Source organism: Chlamydotis macqueenii, chromosome 2, assembly GCF_036417535.1.
Source record: "Chlamydotis macqueenii isolate bChlMac1 chromosome 2, bChlMac1.mat, whole genome shotgun sequence".
In the NCBI taxonomy this organism is placed as follows: Eukaryota; Metazoa; Chordata; class Aves; order Otidiformes; family Otididae; genus Chlamydotis; species Chlamydotis macqueenii.
Window position 1 is genome coordinate 159,457,318 of NC_141557.1, and position 24,004 is coordinate 159,481,321.

The window sequence follows — 24,004 nt, forward strand, 5'->3', positions numbered from 1 at the left end:
ACATCTCAGCCAACTTTTTAAACTGTAGGCCTTAAACAGTTTGCAACTGGCTCCATCAAGCTCTGTGATAAACTAGTCTCTGGCCTCTCCACCACTGTTAAGAACAGACAAATTGCATCTTTTCCTGCTATCAACAAAAATATGCCTAGCTGATTTGGGGGAAATTCGCCGTAGCTCTGTGTGCCACTCAGTTAAGTGCAGAGATGCTCTCAGACCATAGACTTTTCATCTGAACTTTGGGACAATTTTGTAACTCAAAAGACCAAGCAGCCGCTGGAAATTTAGTCATGATAATACGGATATAACTACTACAGCAGCTTCGATGTGTTCTTCCTAAGGTATTTTTCAAAGAGCTGGAATTGGGGAAAAGCCTCCATCATTAGTTACATCCAGCGAAGCAGGAACACAAGTCAGCGAATTAGAAACACATCTGATCTGGGCCAGCATAGCACCCACAAATCTCTTGTCAGTATCCAACGCAAATGGAATTCTACACACGTTCAGTGCTGAAAATTAAGTGAAGGAGATTATCTTGGATGTTAGCCCTTCTATTTGGAAGCCAGAAATGACTCAGACAAATCAAAATGCTTTGCGTTTGATTTTACACTGATTTCCTGACTAAGTATCACACGGTCCTATCAGCACCCATCAGGATCTGCAAGATGATCATTGCTGATTCAAAAGGAAGAGCTCCAGTGCACTTAGTGCATCAGAGATTTTGTGTCCTAACCAGGGAAAAACCATAACAAGGTGAGGGCTGAAGATGAAAGGCTCCTCTCTGCAGATGCTGGCCATGTCTCGTCATCAAACAAAAAGCATGGCTCAAATTAACTCGAGTAAGTGAAATAGCTGCACAATCATCTCTAGAAATCTTTCTATCTGTTTGAAGGAATGATAAAAAATAACTCCACTTAACACGAAGTGTACATATCTACTGGTGCACAGACCTCCACAAAGAGCCTTAGAGTTATAGAGAATTCGAACTACACCTCCTTGTATTGATAGTGGTCTTCAAGTATGAAAACCTGATTCTATTTACACAAGAACATGCAAAATATGAAAAGCACAGCCCCCAGCAGATGTATAGAAACAAACCAGTTTTCCTGATGAAGTGACAGAATATTTCAATTGCAGTTATCATATTTAACTTGAACCACAAAAACTGTTCTCCATTTCTGAAATTCAGAATAAGTCTCTGTCATTTTTTTGCTCTTTGTTACCAGAACACAGTTGCTGTAAAGTTCCATTCTTCTAAAACGAGAGGAAACCTGGTGGGGAAGACACTTAGTAGTGTTTCTAAGCAGCCTTCCATGAGGAATGTTCCTGAAAAGGATGGAGAAACATGAGTAGGCAAAGTAGTCATTCTTACTGGTAAGGGATCTAACAGTGGGATTTACTTCAAAATAAAGAAACCTCTAATGCTGTCTACACAGGTGCTTAAATACCCATTACACTCAAGGGAGGAGATAAGGAGGGTGGTCCCCTCTAAGATGCCATGAGGATGATCGTTGTTGCTGTGTATCAGCAACTGCAGCCAAAGCAGATAAGGGAGATTGACAATCCCCTTGTAAAGATAAAGATTCTTCCTAGAACCCGATTTAGGGGTCAGAGAACAAATGACAGCTTGTGTAAAGTTAGTTCAAGCCTCAGAGGCACTCACTAAGCACAAGGAACTGCATCTCCCTGTTCTTGAGCTCTTCCACAACAAAGTTTCTTGTCAACAGAGTGCTTCATGTCTTAGGACTCTGAGAAAATAGTACCTAAGCTGCAGGACATGCCCATCGCATCAACCTGTGACACAGGAATGACACAGATTTACCTTCACTCCATACCTCGACTGTAACAACAGGTATAGAATCATAGAATCATAGAACGGTTTGGGTTGGAAGGGACCTTTAAAGGTCATCTAGTCCAACCCCCCTGCAAGGAGCAGGGATAACTTGTTATGGACAGAAATAATTCCAGGTATCTCAAAGACACACACAGATTATATACTTCTATTAAGGTAATTGCATTACCAAGAAAAAGTTTCCAAGACATTCTTGGGAAGTCCTGGAAGTTTTAAAGCTCCAGGGAAAGACAGATTTCCCCGGAACTGTGCAATGCAGGGCTCACTGAAGAACACTGTGACCCGACAGAGGGCTGCAAGGGGGCACTGACAGCAGAAACGCTCACAGCCATAAGCACTGCCAGAGCAGATGAAGACTATTTTTTTTCCTTCTGTTGCGGCTGATAAAGGCTGCTTGACCCAGGTCTGCTCCATCCCACACTGTACACACCTACAGAGCTATAAGGCAATAAAGAAGGTAATTCTGCTGCTGACAGCAGAGCACCAACCAACCACCTTCCTCAAGACTGAGCATTCTGAAACTTTTTGTGTTTTTCACTTGAAAAGAGGAAATCAAGAAAAGAAAATCCACACGCTTTGGGATCAAACATCAAAAATTGAGATTGAGAAACAGAAACAGATTGAAACAAGTGAGATCATAGTATCATAGAATGGTTTGGGTTAGAAGGGACCTTTAACGGTCACCTAGTCCAGCCCCCTGCAAGGAGCAGGGACATCCCCAACCAGATCAGGTTGCTCAGAGCCTCAGCCAACCTGGCCTTGAATGTTTCCAGGGATGGGGCACCCACCACCTCTCTGGGCAACCTGGGACAGTGTTCTAGCAGACGAGATGCTCAAAGCCCAAGAGCTTCAAAGTCAACAACCAAAACGGCAAGTCTCCTACAAGTATTTTTGTCTAAGCACTCAGAACACAAGCAAGAAAATATTGGAAAACGCACAGCAAGGAAACTCGAAAAATGCAGCTGCAATGTTATGTTAAGAATCACACAGGTAGATGAAGTTTTCTTCGGGGAGTATCCACATATTTTAAGGGCATGAGTTCATTCAGTATAGGAGAAGTTACATTCAGTGGCAAGCAGTTGGAAACACACACATCCTTGTTACAAAGCATACATGGGGCAATCACTCAAAGAAAGAAAAAAAAACCCCTGTATTTATTTTAACAATCAAAAAAAAATCCATCAAAAGCAAACTACACAAAGAGAACAGATGCAGGTCCTACAAAGCATTATTTCCACAGCCAGTTTTCATTAACAGAGAAATACCAGAAGATCCTAGACTTTGATCAAATAATGTGTGCGGAAGCAGCAAGCTACGTTATGAGATTCCAAGACAAGCTTCTCTCAATTCCATCAGAGAAAAAAAAATTAGAAAGACAAAATGCAAGTCACTACATGGTGAAAGTGCCCCTTTTCCAGAACCTTACACACCAGTCTTTCTCTGGGCTAAGCTTTAATTGTGAATTTATTGAAAATTTAGTGACTAATGTGGGGATAATTACGGTATTTTTTTTTTCTGGTTTAAATTGCTCATCAGTACACTCAAACCTTAGGCTATTTTATGTATAGCTGGGGGTTTGGTTTTACCCTGAAATTGCATTGTTTTTCAAAAATATCTACAATGTCAGATATGAATTTCCATTAAAACTGGAAAAGCTAGCATAAAGATGATACACACACAGTACAAACTATACCAGGGCTTTTTAATGGAAAAATCCACACAGCCAGAGCAAGGCAGGCAGAAACCACTTCCCAGCAAACATACAGTTGTATTGAACCATTAAGCCAGCACAGGGCTTAGAAGGATAAATCTCAGCTTTTAAGTGCAAAATAGAATTCAATTTTAACTACTGAGCCATGACCACTGCTTCTTTAAAAATGTTATAAAAAGCTACTTGGCTTTTCAAATTTAAAGAAGTCAGTGTCACATAAATATGCTCACAAACGGTCTAAAAATAACTTTAAGCTGCCTACCCACAAGGTCAGAAGTAGCAGACTCTAAAGAACCGAAGCTCTACAAAGAGCTTCCAGTAAGGAAAATACGACTGCCAAAACTGAAGGTGTTGCCACCAGCTCACAGCTATTTCTATACATTTCTTCAGTGTCAACGTACGGCAAGTTATACTCAAGTGAAGATGGCTTGAGATGTAGGAGTAATCCTGAATACGCAGTTCTCACCAGTGAAACGCTTTACTGGTGTGCAGAGCATACTTAGTTGAACTTATTATGGAAACTAAACTTTCGTGTGTGTTCTTTCTGTTCTTCACTAATGATGTACTGAAGGAGACTAAAGCTAGATGTAGCTGAGATGCGTTAAGGCAGAAACCAGTAATTTTCCTAATATCTAATCTGAATCTACCTCCCTCTATTTTAAAACCATTACCCCTCATTCTATCACAAGACCTGCTGAAGAGTTTCTCCCCATCTTTCCTGTAGGCCCCCTTTAGGTACTGGAAGGCCGCTATCAGGTCTCCCCGGAGCCTCCTCTTCTCCAGCCCTCTCATCATCTTTGTGGCCTCCTGTGGACCCTCTCCAACTGGTCCATGTCCTTCTTGTGTTGTCAAAGAAGGGGAGATTGAGAATGCTGGGACGGTTCAACCCAGATAAGAGAAGTCTCAGGAGGATCTTACCCATGTGGATGAACACCTAACGGGGCAAGGAGTGAAGAAGACAGATCCACACTCTTCTCAGTGGCATCCAGTAACAGGGTGAGAGGCAATGGGCACAAATCAAAATACAGGAAATTCCATCTACACATAGCAGAAACCTTTTTTACGGTGAGGGTCATCAAACGCTGGATCAGGTTGCTCAAAGAGGCCGCGCAGACTCCGTGCAGTCTGTGATGGTGTATGTGATTCTGTAACCTTACTCAGAAAATTATCAATTCTGTCTTTAAACTATTTAGGAAGACTGGAAGGGCAAAAAGCCAGTCTGAAGGTTATTCCAGAATGTCTGTCCTCTAATAGCTCCTGATTTCAGATCATGTTTACTAATAAACAATTAGAAAGCAATGGGGAAAAAAATCTTCAATCAGTAATAAATACAATATTCCTAAACATTAAATAGACTGAAAAACACAGAACAAAAAGATTGTTCTACAGGAATAAATATTTGTCATCTCCAAAAAGAGAGCATTTCTATTTATCAGGTGAAGTTATGCAGAGTTCGTTTGGCTTTGGTGGGTTTTTTTTTTACATTCAAGTACTTGTAAGATCGCTTGCACAAGGCATAGTTAGCTCAGAAAACATGTAAGCATAGTGGAAGAGAAATGTGCACAAAAACCTGCAGGATCATCTCCTGCTCATTATCTCTGCCCTCGGAAAAAACAAAAGTTTTCTTGTACGTTCATTTCATACTGGTGTTTAAATTAATTTCACAAAAATGAATTCTCTGTAAGGAAATCTCCAACCTTTGGTTATTCCCAACATCTACACAAAATATTACTGGAAGGGAGGTAGGAGAAAAAAAAAAAAAAAAGGGAAATTTTTTTTTTGCTTCAGGAAGCTGTTCATTTGAGGTGGGGAGGAGGTTAAGGGGAAGGGGCAAGAGGGAAACAGAGATTAAGCTGGGCAATCACTGAGAGAGAAGAGTAGCAAGATGCAAAAGGAAATCCCTAAGGAATTTTATAATGCTGATTTTCATACATGGCTATTTAATGTACCCTGAATTGATAAAAAGCAGATGTAAAACATATTTCAGGACAACACCGGAGTACAACCCAGCAGGTACATCTGAGGAACACAGCTGGCAGAATTTAGCACTTTAGCAGGGGCGTGCTAAAGATAAATCTTAATCATGTTAATTAGATAACATAAAGCCAAGTAAACTCGTACAGATATGCTGTTCTGAAAGGCCAACCAGATCGCAAAGCGAGCTCTGAACTTGATCTAATGAGAGTTTTATCAGTAAAGCCCAATGATCACAATGATTGTGGAACTGCATTTTACTATGGCTTTTAATTACTACAGTGTTTAAGGTTGCCAGTTTGCTCAACAACTCCCTGTATCGATAAAACACATTATTTACAGAGTACTTAATAAATAGGAAACTGGGTTCTAGAGGGAATCTGCTGAAGTGCTAAGTTCTGCCATGCAAGGAGGAGGGTGCTGGTTCAGAGAGTCGTAAGTAAAACCAACCATAACACACCAAGATAGCTCAGATGAAATATGCATCATTAAACTTCAGGTAGATGAAAAATCTGCTGTAACAGTCAAGCTTCTATTCTCTTCTTATCTGAGAAGGTCATAGAAGTTACTGCACCTAAGCTCAGCATCATTTATCTTCCGGCAGGATCCCAAATCCCTAAGACTTGGGATGCAACATAGGCCGTCCTAAATTGGGGTTCAGGGATGACTTTCTGCTGGATTTGGAAAAAAAAAGAAATTCCTTTTTGATTATTCTCTCTGATTGCTGATTATAATGCAATAGATCAACACACAATGCTTATAAAACAGTTACATGAACTCAAAATAGTATATTCAGTATGTGGCATCCATTCCTTATTCATTTACAGACAGGTCTCCTCCACCAGAATTGTAAAGCTTCTTACTCTTAAGTTTTCTTTTTGACACCTAAAGCATGTATCTGACTCCAGGATCACAAAAACATTGACAACAATCACTTCAGTACCAGAGACTACTAAAAGCTCATCAAATCTGTACTTTCCCTCTACTATTCATAGAGGATTCTTGGTGAAATTTAAGCATTTCTTAGTTTTTACAATTGTTTCCATGAAATTAATTTTCTTCCACACTCCTCTACAATTTGAAACATTTCAAAGATCAGTCATAAAGAGCAGATTTTCTTCAGTGTCCCCTTCTGCTCACCGCTAATCTCAGCACTTAAACCAGAGCTTGAAATGTGCGTGTTAATCGATTCTGCTTGTTCATCTCCTACATCCAAGGAAACCAAAGAAGCCTCACTGCTCTTCCAACAGCTCCAGCAACCATGGGATTAACAGGCCAAACATGGGTTGCCTTCATTAACACTCTCCTGAGGATACTTAAGAGACTTCACAAGAAGAAACTTGAAAGAGTCTACATTGGTTGGAAAAGGCTTGAAGAGTATAAATAATGTCACAGTAACTAATTAGTGTCCAGACTTTACCATGCCCACCAAGTCCTTGACCAATCTCATATGTTTTTATCTAGGAGCCACTACATCAGGTACCAATAAGTGTTCTCCAACGTAAAAGGCTAAAATAACAGAAAAAAAAAAAGGAGCAAATTACCAACACAACTAAAACAATTTTCTGAGGTTATGCCAGTATGATCAAAACAAGTTATTTTAAATTAATCACTACTGATGAGTGCAAGTAGAGAAGACAGAATTAATGGCAGGCCATGTACCCCAAACATTAAATCACAGTCATTCTGCTAATTTGGGTATTTCTATTTATTTACTTTCTGTAACTTTTACTTCTAATTCTTTCACTTTCACTACACTCGCTAGCAAAAAAAAAAGGTAGAAAACTGTAATACAACTCTCCACCACAACCAGGCCTTATCTGACTTATGACCATTTAATTCCTTATTGATTCTTTCTTTTTTTTCATCATACCCAAAACAAAACTGATCCTTCGCTCTCTGAAGACAAAGCTGAAGACAAATACACAAATCTGCTGAGCAGCATAATAAAGGCTTCATGTGCTATAGACAATACTCTCTGTAGGAGCAAACCTTTCCTTTACCTTGACAGATGCAATTCAAAATGGGGCAGGGTGTGAAATCAAAATATTGAAACTGTCAAATATAATCGCTCTTCTGGCACACCATGCAAAATTGAATCTTTATTCTATAGACAAGAAAGATGGTTTATTGCTGTAGCAGATCAAGGTCTCAAAGATGACTCAGACTTACCCTGAGGAACACAGAGTCTAAGGCGGCAGATAAACACAAACCACACAAAGCCCAGTCTCCCAGTGCGTGGCAGAGGGCAGGCTGCAGCCGAGAGGATCATTTCACTGTGGAGAACTGGAGAGGTTACAGGCATCATCTTACTCTTGGTTCTCTTCCATACTAGCAAGCGTTATGAAACAACGGTGTTGTGTTTTTCAGTAGACATCAAGATAAACTATTCTTTCTTGGATCCTTCTCATGTTTTTTGCTATTTCAGCAATCCTAACCTTCCTACTACATAGGAATGTAAGTTCCTACATTCTCACTTCTTTCACTCATTTTTCTTCCAACATTTCGATTTCATTAGATTGTTTCCTTCTAATGCAAGTTTTTTTTCCAGTCTAAGAAATCCCAGCTCTTTATCTTCTCCATCCCAAACACAATCTCTGTGTCTAAATCTGAAAAGTCTGTTATCCAAACTCAATATTCAAATTATTCAAATTCATTTCCTCAGATCAGTTTTTTATGCTCTCCAACCCAGTCTCTGCTTCTTCCATTTCAGTCTTAACAAGGATCACAAACACCTCATCAAGACCAAATCTGAACACCTGCATCATTATCGTCTATAACACTTGTGCTGTGTTTGACACAGTTGACCCTTGCTGCTTTTAATTTACATTGCAATCGAGAGAACACTTAATTCCTACTAGGAAATACCTAATTTCTGACAACTTTGGTTTTTTATGTCTGGCTTGTTGGGCTCCAATTTCAGTTTCAATTTCTGATCCAATCACCCAGCCTAGCCAAAGCTCTGCCCTCGCTCTTGTCACACAATTACAGTTTCCACCATCAAAGCCCCAGTCTCCTCCCTTCTGGCCACGGGCACACTTTATTCCTAAGCCTCTAGACCATTTAGGTTCTCTCATTTTCTAAGCTTCAGGCCAGGTCAGTCCTGAACACAGTTTTTGAGCAGGCACTTGCTTCATTACAACTTTTTTCCTGTCTGAAAAATCAGGTTTAATCCAACTTTAATCCATTACCCAGACACAATACCCAAAGATCATGTCGTCCACTTGGGATTTCTTAAAATAGGACATTACTCACTCCCTGGCTGGAGGCAGTTCTGTACCCTCTTTGGTTACGTGGACGGTACAAAAGAAGTTTAGTGACAGCAGAGGCTCCAATATTGCTTGTCAGACAACTCTGTCTGAGCACATCCCTGCTTTTTTATCTTGTGCATGGTGCTACTGCTTTCTAAAACTGTTTCTGAAAAGTGAAGAATTGTTTCTCCTAGGTTATCCCACTTACTTCTCTATCAGCATGTTCTGCAGATTATTCAAGACCTTTGACAATAATTAGTTTTGCTTTAAACGCTAAGAGAACAAGATCGGCTTTGGAAATTTGTCACACTCATTTCTGAACTGAAGCAAGGAAAGACATTTTAAAGGTGCGATGAAATACGTGTGTAACAGTAAATGATGATTTTTTTAAAAAATATCTCAGACCAGCAACAGAATGCTGGTCATAACATGGTCATAACATGTATTATTTGCTTTAAATGACTTCAAAACCCTGTACATTATCATTATTTCTATGCAAGATCATAACTTCTGTGCAAATGTATTAGATGTTACACGTAGATGTGAACAGGTTTCATTTGCATCATCTGAATCAGATTTGAGAAATTATTAATTTCCAAGCGATTAGCTCTCAGCACGTCTGGTTTTCAGCAGATTCAGAAAAGCACATCCTATTCATTGTTAGTTTTTAAAGTAATGTATTTTCTACTACAGAATTGTAATTATGTGCTTTTTCACGACATTAAGTGTTGTCGACAGCAGACAGAGAGCTGACCTACAGCGTGCAACACAGCCCTCAGGCAGTCTGCAAGGCATCGCTGACCATTTGGTAGGCTCGCCAGGTACTGACGAAGAACTTCCAGGAGCCGAAATCAAAGTTAAACATCCTTCAGTCTAACTGTTCAATTAGCTCATCAGAGTAAAATATGTTAATAGAAAACTACAACTCTTTTTTCAGGTTCGGTGTACGCACCCTGTTCTTACAAATTCTGCTGAAACAATTTCCTGCTGGCTTCAGTTACATACAGGGTAGGGGTTAAATCGGTATTTAACTGGACCTGACGTGGTCATTTTGGTGAGACATGCAGTGGAGGTGCCAAGGCTCAGTCTTTCACTAAAAGATAGTATGGAGATCAGGACTGCAGACCCTCTTCCTCTTCCAAACACGAAATGAGACCCTAACATGCACTGAATCTCTAACAGTACCACAGCACACTGGTACTGGGGGATCTTCTGTACCTAAGAGATGACAAAAAACTACATTCTGTCTTCTTCAGTTTTACTTTTCGTTATATATGCAATCATTTTAACTTAAGCACTACAGAGAATATCCTGTTGGGCTCAATTTTCTAACGTGAAGAAGAGAATCCCATGTCCCTGGCACAATTCCTATGATTTCTACCAATTCAGTTCTAAACATTTCCACAGTAGTCCACGCTCAAATACGGATCAAGTATAAAAAAAAAAAAAAGTTTTTATTTCTACTAAAATGACTTAGTATCTGAAATTCATTTAATTGATCCTGTATCTGTCATGCAGTTTCCACCTCTCCATCTGAATGGTCTTAAAATAATCAAAAGGTTCCAAATCAAGCAAAGCAAATACTGTTTCTCAAAACTTTCCAAAAAAAAAAAAAAAGGTAAAACTTTAAAATATTAAAAATTTCTTCCTGTTCCTCCAAATCATATGTATTTTACATATTTAGTACACACAACACACAACCAGAATCTGTGCTCTATTGCAGAGACGGGACAGAGCACCAGGGTCCGTTCTCTGGCGCTGTAACCTGACCCAAATTGAATGAGTTTAAGTAAATTCAGTGAGTTTAAGCAAGGAGGTCTGATAACGTACTAGCAACATTGCCGTAACTACTTGAGTATTAATAAGAAACAGTTGCAAAAGGATTCCATACTCTTTTAATAAACTTGTGCTGTATAGAAATGTACAGCACTTGTGTACCATGAGAAAAAAAAGTGCCCTCAAAGACCCTCAAATGGGTACATCTGCCATGCATGACTGGAACGTGCTGAAGTTGTCGGGAATTGGGCGTTGTCATTTCCACCAAACTTAAATGGTGATCTACAGCAGGACTGAAATAAATACAATAAAATGAAAAAGTTCAATATTTAAAGGTTGTGAAGTTTTAAGAGCTTTTCTCCTACGTTTGAAAAGAAAGAAGAGAGTGAAATGACTGACGTCTGCACCTCTGGATGAACTCGGCCATGCAGAAACCGGCTGAGTATAAAACAGTGGGTTGAATGTGCACCTGTATCCTTCACTTTACTGAAAAGCTGAGAATCTTCTGCCCCTTTCCTTCCTCTGATACCATGTTGGATTTACTCCTATCACGCTGCCTTCTTCATGGCTACATTTTGTACCTTATCATAGCCGCAATCATGTTTCTTGCTGTTCAGCAGAACTGAACTGTTCCTTCCACACTATCAGAAGTTACAGTGCTTGACAGCCCCCTGTTCTACCTGTAACTTTTCTTCTCTGCTGCTCCGTACCCATGAAATGGACATTCTAGGACTGCTCAAGTCACTGCTTTGCTGTCTCAGTCCTGAGCCTGAAAAACTTAACTTAACTCAATCAAGCAATTAAATTTGAGAGTTCTTCGGCACTGGAAATGTAGCAGTAGTCCTCTAAAACGCCTACAGGAAATTAAAGGATGATATCATCAGCCTCTGTGTAACTTTTTAATTCAATCTGCTGTACCAGCATACGCCAGGTAACTGCATTTGTACTCACACAGCACCTGTCCCAGGTGCTAACACAGCACAAGGCTACCTCTCCTTATTGTGCAACCTTCTGTTTACTACAGACTTACTTAAAATTAGCTTTTCAGGTCTCCAGGATATGGCTTATTTCCTTGTCTCTCTGCTGGTAGCAATATCTAGTAAGAAACAACATGACTAATATTTGATAATAGACAACAGTAGCAGCCTGCATGAACCAAAACCGTGTCTCAAAAGCATCCATATTATTTCATATCAAAACATTTCAAGTATAAAACCGATAACATATTAGTTATCACTGAAAATTAGGATTTAGATTTTTCTGACCAAGCACTAAGAACAAAATAGAGAGTTTAGCTGCCAATTAGTCCTGCCCTGTGAAGCATTTTCTCACCCACGGCCATTCTGCCAACTCATTCCATTTAGGATCTGTAACTTAAATAGAGGAGGAGGGGATGATTTAAAAATAGCAGTAGCAAAAAAAAAAGAAAAAAGCCAATTAGTAGGAATTGCCACAATAACCTTTGTCAGGATAAATTTAAGGTATAAGGCTTGGAGATAGTTACTATGGCAACCCCAGGCACTTGCAAGGTACCATTAACGAGAAACGCAGTATCTGTCACAGAAGGAAGCAGATGCAGCAGCAGCCTGACAGGCTATTTAAAGACGCTGTTTTCTTCCCTGCCCCCCTTTTTGAAAGAGCAGCAGGAAAGTAAACTGCTACACAAGTAGCTTTAATACGTGTGTTTTTCTAATTTCATATTCTCTTTCTCCTTCTTCAGTCACTGCACTGTTAAGACCTCAAGATAAGCTTTATTCAAACGGAACATGCTGGATTTACAGACGATACTCACGGTTTGCCTACTCTTTGCAAAATACATTTAGCTCACAACTCACACGAAAACTCCAAGTAGCAAAAGGTGAAACTCACCTAGACACCCAAAAAGATAGAGCCACAGGACTCACAGTTTTACTGTATTTCACTGTGAAATAGCTTTTAAAAACCAAGGTTTCTCCTTTTTCTACACAAAGTCTATTTCACTACCATTTCTACTATTTATCAAAAAAACCCTGAAACAAAAACCACGGAACTGCCGCTGTCGCTACAAGCACCCTCACTGAAGACAAGCCTGCATTAACTCGTTACCGCAGACACAAAATGACACAGCTCCCTTCAGGAACCTAAATAACGTATTTTTCAGGGCTGTGAAAAAACAATAAAATGTGTGCTGCTGCAACTCCTTGGTACCCTACGTGGGATACCACATCCAGCTCCGGGGTCCCCAACACAAGAAACACACAGACCTGTTGGAGCAGGTCCAGAGGAGGCCATGAAGATGATCAGTGGGCTGGAGCACCTCTCCTATGAGGACAGGCTGAGAGAGTTGGGGCTGTTCAGCCTGGAGAACAGGAGGCTCCAGGGAGCCTTAGAGCAGCCTTCCAGTACTTAAAAGGGGCCTACAGGAAAGATGGGGAGAGACTTCTTACCTAGGCCTGTAGTGACAAAACAAGGGCAACAGTTTTAAACTGAAAGAGGGTAGATTTAGGCTGGACAAAAGAACGAAATTTATTATTATAAGGCTGGTGAGACACTGGAACAGGTTGCTCAGAGCAACTGTGGATGTCGCGTCACTGGAAGCGTTCAAGGCCAGGTTAGACAGGGCTTTGAGCAACCTTATACAGTGGAAGATGTCCCTGCCCAGGGCAGAGGTATCGGACTAGCTGACTTTTAAACGTCCCTTCCAACCAAACCATTCTATGGTTCTAGAATTTCAAACTACACACATGGGTGTTCAAAACTACCACCATTCTCAAAACCTAGGCCAGCTGAAAGTGGTATTTCAGCCAAGCTGGAAAAACAGGGATACAGCTGGTTTACGTCCAGTGTCATTCACTGCTCCTCCCCTCCCTGCTAATGCAAATACGGTTCACTAAACTTTCTCCTCATATCATGTGAAGTTTCTTCTTGATCCAGTTTGGTTCTGTTCATACCAAACTGAACGTTCACGTAACAGAAGAATCCTACTAGAAGGATCTTCTTTTAAGAGCTCGGAAATTACTATCAATAGATTATCACTCAACTTCATTTTATTATCTTTATCAATTCCAAAAAGCCAACTTTCCTCCTTTAAAACACTGCCAATTAAATACTAAAAATCTTTCTTTCTTCACTTCTTCACTATGAGGGTGGTGAGGCACTGGAACAGGTTGCCCAGAGAAGCTGTGGATGGCCCATCCCTGGAAGCGTTCAAGGTCAGGTTGGATGGGGCTGTGAGTGACCTGGTGTGGTGGAAGGTGAACTGGTCCATGGCAGGGGGGCTGAACCTTAAGATCTCTGCGATCCCAAATCATTCTGTGATTCTATAATTCTTTAAATAATACATCTCCTAAAACTAAAGCACTCAAGAGAACACACTGCAAAGGCCAGATCAATGGTAGCTTGTGATTGAAATAGGTTAAATGTGGTCTTGGCAACGTAGCAGCCAAGCTTTCGCGCTGGTAATAGCAGCTGTTAGATCTTGAAGCTGCAAAAGCTCTGCCAATTCATCAGGAGATGCACAACTCATTAACACCATTTTGACATAAAAGACAGGGCTGAAGACAAAGATTCCCCGATGGAAGTAACCCCAGAAGGAAATTTTGGTGACCAGTACATACGATTTACACGTTAGGCCCTCATTAGTGAAAGGGAAATGTTTCAGCTGAGATATATCCATGGCTGGGATTTTACCATACATGTTTCACAGTAACTATTAACAGAATTAATATTCTGCCATGCGTTCTGTGGGGTTGACATATATTTCAGTTTGAACTGAAAAAAAAAAAAGACAACAAATAAACACTTCAGGAAAAATACAGGTTACCTAGTAAACTGTTGTAGCAGGAGTATTTTAGAGAGAAAGATTTCCACGTGCAAGCAATGACTCAGTAGATTCTTTCCAACACAAGAATAATCTTTGGTGACTTATACAGCAAAGAGGAAAAATTATTTTAATTGTATTAAAGGTACATAGCCACGCAAAACCACCGGCCAAACTCTATTCTATTACACTGACTGTATCTAGTTTCAATACATACCCACATTTATCCAGAATATTATTTTTAATTTTGTCATGTAATTTATAACGCTTTCAGCTGATTCTAAAAATACTAAAGCAAAGGTTGTTGCTCCTGCTTGCCCACTGCTTTCCCTCCTCAGTTAAAGGACAGACTTACGACCAACTGATTGGCATCAGCACAATTCACGGGAAAGACGACTTTGAAAGGAAGAGGAGAGTAACTAACTGGGGAATAGAGAAATATCTTAAAAGAGTATTTGAAGAATCCAAAAGAGCACCTGTCATCAGTGAGGAAAATCTCTATTCCATCCCCAAATAATCTATTATAAACAGGCTCCAACCCATTACCAGCACCTCACCTTAAGGCCGCACTTCAGCAGCCTAAATCCCGCATTAAATGCACGTGTGGGAATACTCCAGAAACCTTCAGGTCAGAAGTCAGGAAGCGATCTGCAGACAACAGCAAAACCTTCACCAAGAAGTAAATAATTTATCTTGTGAAGAGAAAAACTGATAAACCAGTTTCCATTTAACCACCTTACCAACAGTTATACCAGACAGCAAAACTTTAACCCCGTAACTGAAAGAAAAAACAAAGGTGCTACCAATCATCTCAGGCTATTAAACTTCAAATAATTTTATAATTCATTCTTCCATTTACAGTGTGTGCTTGCTTTTATTTTCTTTTTTCTTCCTCAAGGGTAACAGCATCTACATTCCTTTGTCATTTCAGGTTCCCTTTTGCAGATATTTTATTCCTAGCACCTCCTTTCAACTTAAATAGGTTTCAAGTATTGACTTCTCATTTGTTGAGATTGTTTCAAAGAAGTTAAAACATCCTACCCTGCCCCGATACAATACGTCTGCTCACAAAGATGGTTGGTTTGTATCCAGCTGCTATTGAACCCTGGGTAGCATTTTCATGGATGTCTGTGTTAAAACCTGCATCCAGCTCCTAAGAGGTGAAAGACAGCTCTGAGCTCATCATTCACCATTTAAAGATCAGATTCTTTTTCTAACACGTTCATCGCTTTGGATTTATTAAGACTGAAGTTCACCTGCCAATTCATCATCTTGTCCTTCTGTAATTCCTCACAGTCAGCTTCACCCTTTACAGCCCAGAGTTTACTATCAGAGGTCTTCCCAGCCCACTGCTCACTCTTTTTCCCCCCCACAGTTTCATAGAATCATAGAATGGTTTGGGTTGGAAGGGACCTTTAAAGGTCATCTAGTCCAACCCCCCTGCAAGGAGCAGGGACATCTCCAACCACATCAGGTTGCTCAGAGCCCCGTCCAACCTGGCCTTGAATGTTTCCAGGGATGGGGCATCCACCACCCCTCTGGGCAACCTGGGCCAGTGTTTCACCACCCTCATCATAAAATTTTTTTTCCTTATGTCTAATCTGAATCTATCTCCCTCTATTTTAAAATCATTACCCTTTGTCCTATGTCAAGAATTATATTAATCAGATCTTCCTTACCCAGAAGCTTGTCAGCTCCTTAACAGAACTTCAATGGGTTTATAAGCTCCATCTTCCCCGCACAAAACCATGCTTACTCTTTCCCAACTCAGCACACTTATCTGATGGAGATGTACACAAAAAGAAAAAAAAATCTGAAATAAATCTGTTATTAACCTTCTTTATTACAAGCCATCTGCTTTCCTGAGGGTACCCACTTACGATTCCATGTATTAAATCAGGAATGTTTCCACAATGTCGAGATCTCTCATAGCCTGAAAGCACTATACAAGACCGGGAGTAATTTTAAAGTTTATATATGGAGGCTTTAAACACACCTACCGCTCTAGACAGAAATCAAAGCACTACAGGATTCAGATTTAGAGTTCCTCTGCCTCAAGTAACAGCCCTTCTGAGGGCCAGAAAATTAAACAACTCCAATGATCTTGTTTGAGAACTGTCTATTATTCTTTAAAAATCCAAAGCTAGAGGAGAATTCTTCACTTTTATTACAGTTGTCAACTGTACGAAAGCAAATTAGAAGCACCATGCATTTTCCAAAACCGAACAGACGCCCTCAAATGCAGCACTGTGAACTAAGAGCGCAACACGCTAACGTGGGAAAAGCTCTCCCTTGGGAAGATCCAGCCACCAGAAGAGTGGGCTGGAGTGGAGAGACAAAGCAGCCGAAGAGGAAAGATTACGGACTTAAGGCCACCCCATTCCCTGCCAAGATCATACCCTTCTGTACGGCAAATCACGCACTGCATTCAAACTTAGCTGAGCATTGTTTTGGTTTTTTTTTTCATTTAGAACCAATAAGAAATCCATTATTCCAAAGAAGGCTTCAGCTTTTTGCCTATGACCCCAGTTACTACAGTAGCATCAGGACAAAAAAACCCAGAAAATAAAGACTCCAACCCAACTTCTGGAGTCACCTTTGTAACTGCAAAATGAAAATGTCATTAAAAGCTGGCTTTATATCCCATAACATTTACGTAACATCTTTCAGTGATCTGAAAAGATCACTGTTGTTTTAGCTTTTGTTTCCAGCTAATAGAGGAAGAAGCAAATTGATGTCAAGACTGAAGAATAAATTCAAGCCGCTGAAGCACTAATTTTAAATGACTCTTATCTTTGAAGGAAAGACTCATGAAACAGCTATTTCACTTCTACTTTTGATCATCTAAAATAAATTAATAGGAATTGCGTATTTTCATTTGCAATATCAGGAAATCTACGCCGTACCTGTTCTTTTACAGAACATCAGAAAGCCCAGGCAGTGCAACATCAGAGTGTCACTTTAATAAATCCTCTGGCCATTAATGCAGACGTAACTGGCAGCCACTCAAGACAATCTTCCTTCATCCCATTAATGCAGTCCCCATGTCACCGCAGCCACGAAATACAGCAAGTGCTCCTAAATACAGACAGAGCTACCGGCTAAATTAATCTACTTATCTGTAGATATCGATCAAACCAGGTGCGACCTGGAGCTGCACTCACACCCAAATGCTCAGTCTTTTACTGGCAGTACGAACAAAAATGTCCTGAAACATCTTAGGTAGCTTTTACCCCCAAAATAAAGATGATGGTTAATTAAGAAATGGACTAAAACTATTCAATTATCTTCACCATTTGAACCTACAACCTCTAAAGGTTCTACACATCCAGATATCCTTCACCCTCTATTTCCAAGTCTCCAAATACCACACTAGAGCAATTTATCCGGAAAGTACATTCCATGGCAATTTTTCTTATGTTACACAAACATATAAGGCATCAGCTTGTAGGTGTGAATGAACAGAAAAACTTAACGCATCTATCAGACCTATGAAGGAAGATTGTGCAAATTCACGCTACCCCAATAACACACTACTTAATGTAATAAATGAATCTGGAGGCCAAGAGCCTTACCACAAACTGACACTATGCCATCTGTTAACAGCAGAAAAAAAAAGAAGAAGAAAGGCAAAGGAAAGGAATTAATCCTTGGGGGTGGGCGCAGAATGACAGAACAGGATAAATGTTGGGAAGACAGAAAGTTTTAGAGGACAAAAGAAAGTGATGGAGTAACCAAGTCATACAGGCACACGCCCATAACACTGTTGGCTTTGGGAAGAATGAGTGAGTTTGTCAATGAGTAGGTAGATTTTCAAATCAAAGGAGGAAGGAACCTCTGGAGGTGATATTTTTTGCAACCCTGCTCCCATCCAGACACAAAGCAGAGCACAGCACAGCCCCCTTTGCCTATCACACCTTAGGCAGTACCGCATCCAACAAGATAAGAAAGAATTATGAAATAACCTCTGTGACAACAAGGTTTGCAGCCTACCTTCACTATAGACCGCAAAGTAAGTCTTACAGAAATTTGGGACACGTCAACTGTATTACTAGAGCTGCAGATAAGCACCCCCCTACTTGTCTGTACTCATCTGTACGGCTCCTCGTCTTATCTTGTGCTTGTCTGTCATCATTTCACTTACTATTCCTAGGCTTCTAACGTGGACTTTACTAAAAGAAGAGAGACCATGACAGCCTGTCTCAGGTGTGTTGACCACCAACTAGGTTTGGGGTCCAGCAGAAATTTTGATTAAGTAAGTTTCATCTCATAGAAATATTGACAAACATTGGTAGACAAAACAATGTTGATTAATACGACTCACTTTTCTCCTTCAATGTTCAGAAAGTCCACTAGAAAGAGAACAGACAAACCCCAGATTTTCCACCGAATCATTTAATCCTGTGATTATTGGTATTTTGTATTTAATTCTAATGAGGGGACTAATGCCCAGTGAAAGGTTGATAAAGTTCACCTTCATTCTCCACTTTTTTCCATCATCCAGCAATGTTGAAACATGATTTTTCTAAAAGCACAACACAAATCCATTGGCTTGAATATGTGTGAATTAAGGACAAGCACAAGCCATTTCAACCATGACTTCCTTCAGGAAGCATTCTTTTTCCTGTTTACCTTGTTGCTCCATTTAGGAATTTTCTAACATTCTTACTTTTTCTCCCAAATAACTTGCAGCACAAAAATGAAAGCCCAATTAAAAAGTATTAGCATGTCAGCCAATTTTTTAATAGGCCTGCATTTTGTTGAATACTTCCACCAATGTGCCTAGCATCCAAAAATTTAAATAAATAAATATTTTCTCCAAGCATTGAAGAAATGAAGGAAGGAAAAAGTCTGGTTTCTTCTATGAAAAAAAACCCCACTTTTTTAAAAAAAAAAAAAAAATTAATTTCTAAATCTGAAATCAATTATTCTGACTTTTTTTCAAGAGATAGCTTTTGAACCCTGCACTTCCTACAATCTGTGATCTATTTATGATTTAAGGGGAAAATGAAGAAGACTATTTTGGATTTTGAGTGATTTATAGATCATCTAAAACCAAGATTGCAAACTTGTACTATATCTCTGTGATATTTTGTATAAGGGCCAACCTATCTAGCCATGTTTATGCTGTACTGTATTAAACTTAATAAATCCTGTCAGAGACAAACTTGGCCTGCACCCACAAGCCTTCTGTTTCACAAAATATTCAAAATAGTGCAAATTGGGTCTCCTGAGGTCAAGTCAATACTTGAAATTGGCGTGCAGGGTAGATCCAGCGAGTTAGTCAGCTCTGATTTAAGAAAATAGTCAACTCACCTAGACCTACTTTTGAAGAAGTGGGAAGAGAAGAGATTCTACCAAACCAGTTGCCTACCGAGGCAATCCTCCAATTGACAGAATCAATCCATTGAGTCTTTCAAAGAAAACTAGGAGAGGGGAGGGGAGAAACGCCTTATACACACAAATCTGAGAAAGCCTACCCAAAGAGAAAGTCTCAATACCAGCAATTAGAGAAGAGACGTTTCTCTGTGTTCCAAATATCTGTGTTTTTAACAGAAAGAGAAATGCTAAATTCAAACTAAAATCATAGGAAACATTCTCTTGTACATTGCCTACAGAAATGCACCATAACTATACATTCAGATCAAATTTGGAATGTTGCACTGGGGAGGGAACAGAGGGAGGAAGAGGCGTCTATTCATTTATTTGTTGCTGTAAAACTGACAAAAGCATTTCTTTTCCCATCATCAATTACAGGGACAGAACACTGGAAAAGGTCTTCCTGTTGGAAAGGGCGGCAATCGCACACAGGTCTTTAGGAATTCCTTAGGATGCCTTAGAAGCAGCCAAGTTATTTGTCTGCGCTTCTCTGTGAGGGAGACTGCTGAACAATCTGATGATGTCTGAGGCCTGGAAATCTCTTCATTTCTGGTTATATTTATAGACAGCTCAAAGCTTGTTTTTTCTCAGTGTCCTCACCTCCCTTTAAAAGAGAGCCCTTCTCTGCCCCCAACTTCATAGAACACATTAATAATCCCTTTTAAATTTTACTGCACTTGTCAAACCAAAGTCAAGGTCTACGTTATTTTCACCAGTTACGTGCATCTTCTACCATTTCATCTCCTCTTTCTGTATACGTGTGACCAGAACTGAGTGCCACAATTCTCACTTATTGTCCCCTATTTCTATTTGCTTGTCCTCTTCTCGGATCACATTTGGTGAGGACTCACAACCACCCTGCAATCATCCATCACGCATTTGCGCCTTAGACCAGAATCACAGAAGAGCCAAGGTTGGAAGGGACCTCAAAAGACCATTTGGACTAACTTTTCATGGGAAGGTTGGCCCTTCCAGTGAAGGAATTCCTCAAGTGCTCTAATTATAAAGCAGCCCAAAACTGAAATTTCCCTTTATTATTCCTTCTATTGCTCTTTTTTTATTATTATTCTGTTTATTATTTTGCCAGTCTATAACTTTTGCAGATTCTTCCTGCAAAGTGCTTTGAAATAAACATGAACATTAAAACTGGAACTATGGATCTGACTGCTGCTAGATATATCACTCTTCCCTACTCAAATAAACATTCCCCTTCCAGTTTCTTTTGTGAAATTAAGTAGTTATTCACTCAAAATTATGTAGTATATTTAAACATTGATTTGGCTATTAGCAAAAAAAAAGGCAAGACTTCAAAAAGTTAAATCTGTATTTATGATCTAGTTGAAGACGTTCTTGCTCCCTGCAGGGGAGTTGGACTAGATGGTCTTTGAAGGTCCTTTCCAACCCTGACGATTCTATGATTCTAACAAATGTCAAATAAAAGAGAAAATAAAAATCACCTGGAAACAGCAGGTGATTTTCATGTTTTCATTCATACAGCCTTTGGTATTTTTTAATTTGACTGGAAGGTATCTCAGAAACTTCCAGCTTGCCATGGATTCAACATGAAGGCCCAGGGAAATTGCTGTGAAATTTTATTTTCTCTAGCTAACAGCATGCAAACCCTTAGTCATGGCAGCTTTGTCTTTAAAAAACATAAACTGCCACAGCAACGTAAGGAAAAAATCATTAATCTCTCATACAGCCAACATGCCCTGTCATAAACAAACGCACAAATTAAACACTGACTTGGCAGCTATGAGAAATAGCAATCACGATTTACTTACAAACGGATAATAAATTTATTAAGGCAACTTATGGTTTAAAAGGGGGCAGAATTTTAAATCCTCGTAGCCCTTGGAAGAGGACTTTTTTCAAAATGTTTTCAATATGTACGTGCAATGTTAACTAATACTTCAGAAATTGCAGCATTTCACATCACAGACTCCACTGCTCAATTAATAAACACACTTAAAATAATTCAGCAGTAATCAATGGCCCTCATTAATAGTATGCACACCAAAGACTTTTTTTAAATTCTTTACTTTTCATGGATGAAAGAGAAACACCGTACTAGGTGATGAGAGTTATAGAAATGAAAATAATATTTTCTTTTATTACTCTTGACTCACTAGAATTTAACAAAAAAAAAGTATTTAAAAATAGGTGAAGTTAATATATACAAAAGTTCACACATCAAAGCTGAGAAAAATACCTATACTTCTGCTGACTTTAAAAAAAAAACAAAAAACAAGAAAACTTACTATAGTGTGTATATATATAAGTAAACTCACTCATTTAACCCTATAACCCTGCTAAAAGGCTGCAACTGTTGACTCAGCAGGAATTCTGCAGTTCTTAACTTGTGAGCGTTGACTTTGCTACTGTAGTATTTCCTTAGTCTATTTTTTCTTATGCAATTCCCAAAAAAAAAAAAAAAAAGGCAAAAATTCCATCATGTTATTTCACGCCAGCACTCTCATGGATCATCAGTACTTGCTAGAACTTGTAAATTTTGCACAAAAGCCTCTGACATTTGAATTACCAATAAAACTATTTCCTCATTTATGACGGCATGTGCCAGTGATACCTCTATCCAGAAGACTCAGGGCTACTTACTGTTCTCAAGGAAAAACAGCTCTCAAAAAACGTTAGATTTCACTCCAGCACCAGGTGGAGAAGATATCCTCTCTGGTGGAGAAGACGCCTGAATGATTAAGAGATTCTTCACAGCTCCTCCATGACTTGACACCATTTGACCCCTTTTTTCCAGTCTGTTCTTGCCCAGGTCCTGTTTGCTCTTCAGTTCTTAACTCCTCACTCCAGTCCCAAGCTTTAATCCCTATGGCCCTCATACCGAGGCCAAAACAATCTGAAAACTGTAATGTCTAAAAGTGTTACATTTACAGCCACCAGCTGCGGAGTCTTGTATCCATGGAAGACTTTAACAACTCAATCGTGTTGTGCCACAAGGATAGATGAGAGGATTGATCTACTCAGACCATCACCATGATAAATCTTCCACTGACGACGATGTTTGCCGTTCCCGAACGCCAGACACACCGTGCACAGAATAGAAATGTAAAGGCAATGCAGGGGATGTTGTAGAAAATGAGATATCCTGGGGTACATAATGAGATAACATCTATTATCATAAATTATGAAGTGATTTACGTATAAATGAGGGTTGTCATGAAATTTAATTTTAATTGTTTGATAATCAAGTAAGAAACACAATAATTACCATACCTAAGTTTCTCAATAAATGAAAATCACTGCTAGTGGCAACACTTTTTTGTTAACATACGTAATACAGTTCCCCTCCCAGAGCCCTCTGCTGTATTCTTCCATTTCAGAACAACCCGTTGTATGCCACATCACTGTGATAAACAAGTTTTACTGCTGGTTGCACTCAAAACATTTCTACATTCATAGCAAAGCCCCTTCAACAGTGTGCAGCTGACTACTTCACGAAACAGCTTTGCAGACGGGAGGCTCCGCTAAGTCTAGAAAAATAGCTGCAGGTTGAACTTTCCAACACCATACACCAGAGAACTTGCTTCCTTCATCATCACATGAAGTATATTCAACTGGATAGATTAACAAAACATATTGACACCACAGTGTCGTATAGCAAACATTTTTAATTAACTGAAGACATTGTGGACATCCCAACCTCACTCACGACAGCCAGAACTTCACTAGAGTAACTTGTCTAACTTCTTGCTGGGACACCAGTTTTCCAATGGATCTCCCTGTGTATATTAAAGCTTAAAAGAACTCTTGCAGATGTAGAGCAGCAAAAATAATCTGATTTTGAATCTAGCTTTGTCGTGAACCCTAAATGTATTTTCAGGAGTGCACTGAAGGACCCTCCAAAACCCTTGCCTTTCTCTTTTCTGCAACATGCCGCCTCACAGGATAGTAAAGGCATTTTTTTTTTTTTTCCTTTTCTCCTCCAACAGTCTTAGTTCTTTCTCCTTCACACCACCACCTTCTGAGAACAAAAGACCTCAAAGTAAACAACTGTCCCACAATGGGACACAAAGGAACATTTCAAGTCATACGGAAACCAAGAGGAGGAGTACGATGATCACTAAGTAACATCTCGAGATACAGGGAAAAAGTGAAAGGCTGATCCTTTCCATTTCTGTGTCTGTAGAACATGTAACGATAAAAGACAGAAAAATGAGTGAAGAAAATAATCACTGGGCCCCATAATTTCTTACTATAAGACGATAAGGAGCAAAGCATGTGTTCCTCTACCC

At 39.5% G+C, this 24,004-nt stretch overlaps 1 protein-coding gene across 4 annotated transcripts in view; it reads right to left on the minus strand.

Moving 5' to 3' along the window:
* TRAPPC9 (trafficking protein particle complex subunit 9) overlaps positions 1-24,004 on the minus strand; it is a 482,809-nt gene that overhangs the window by 288,157 nt on the left and 170,648 nt on the right. The window lies entirely within an intron of this gene.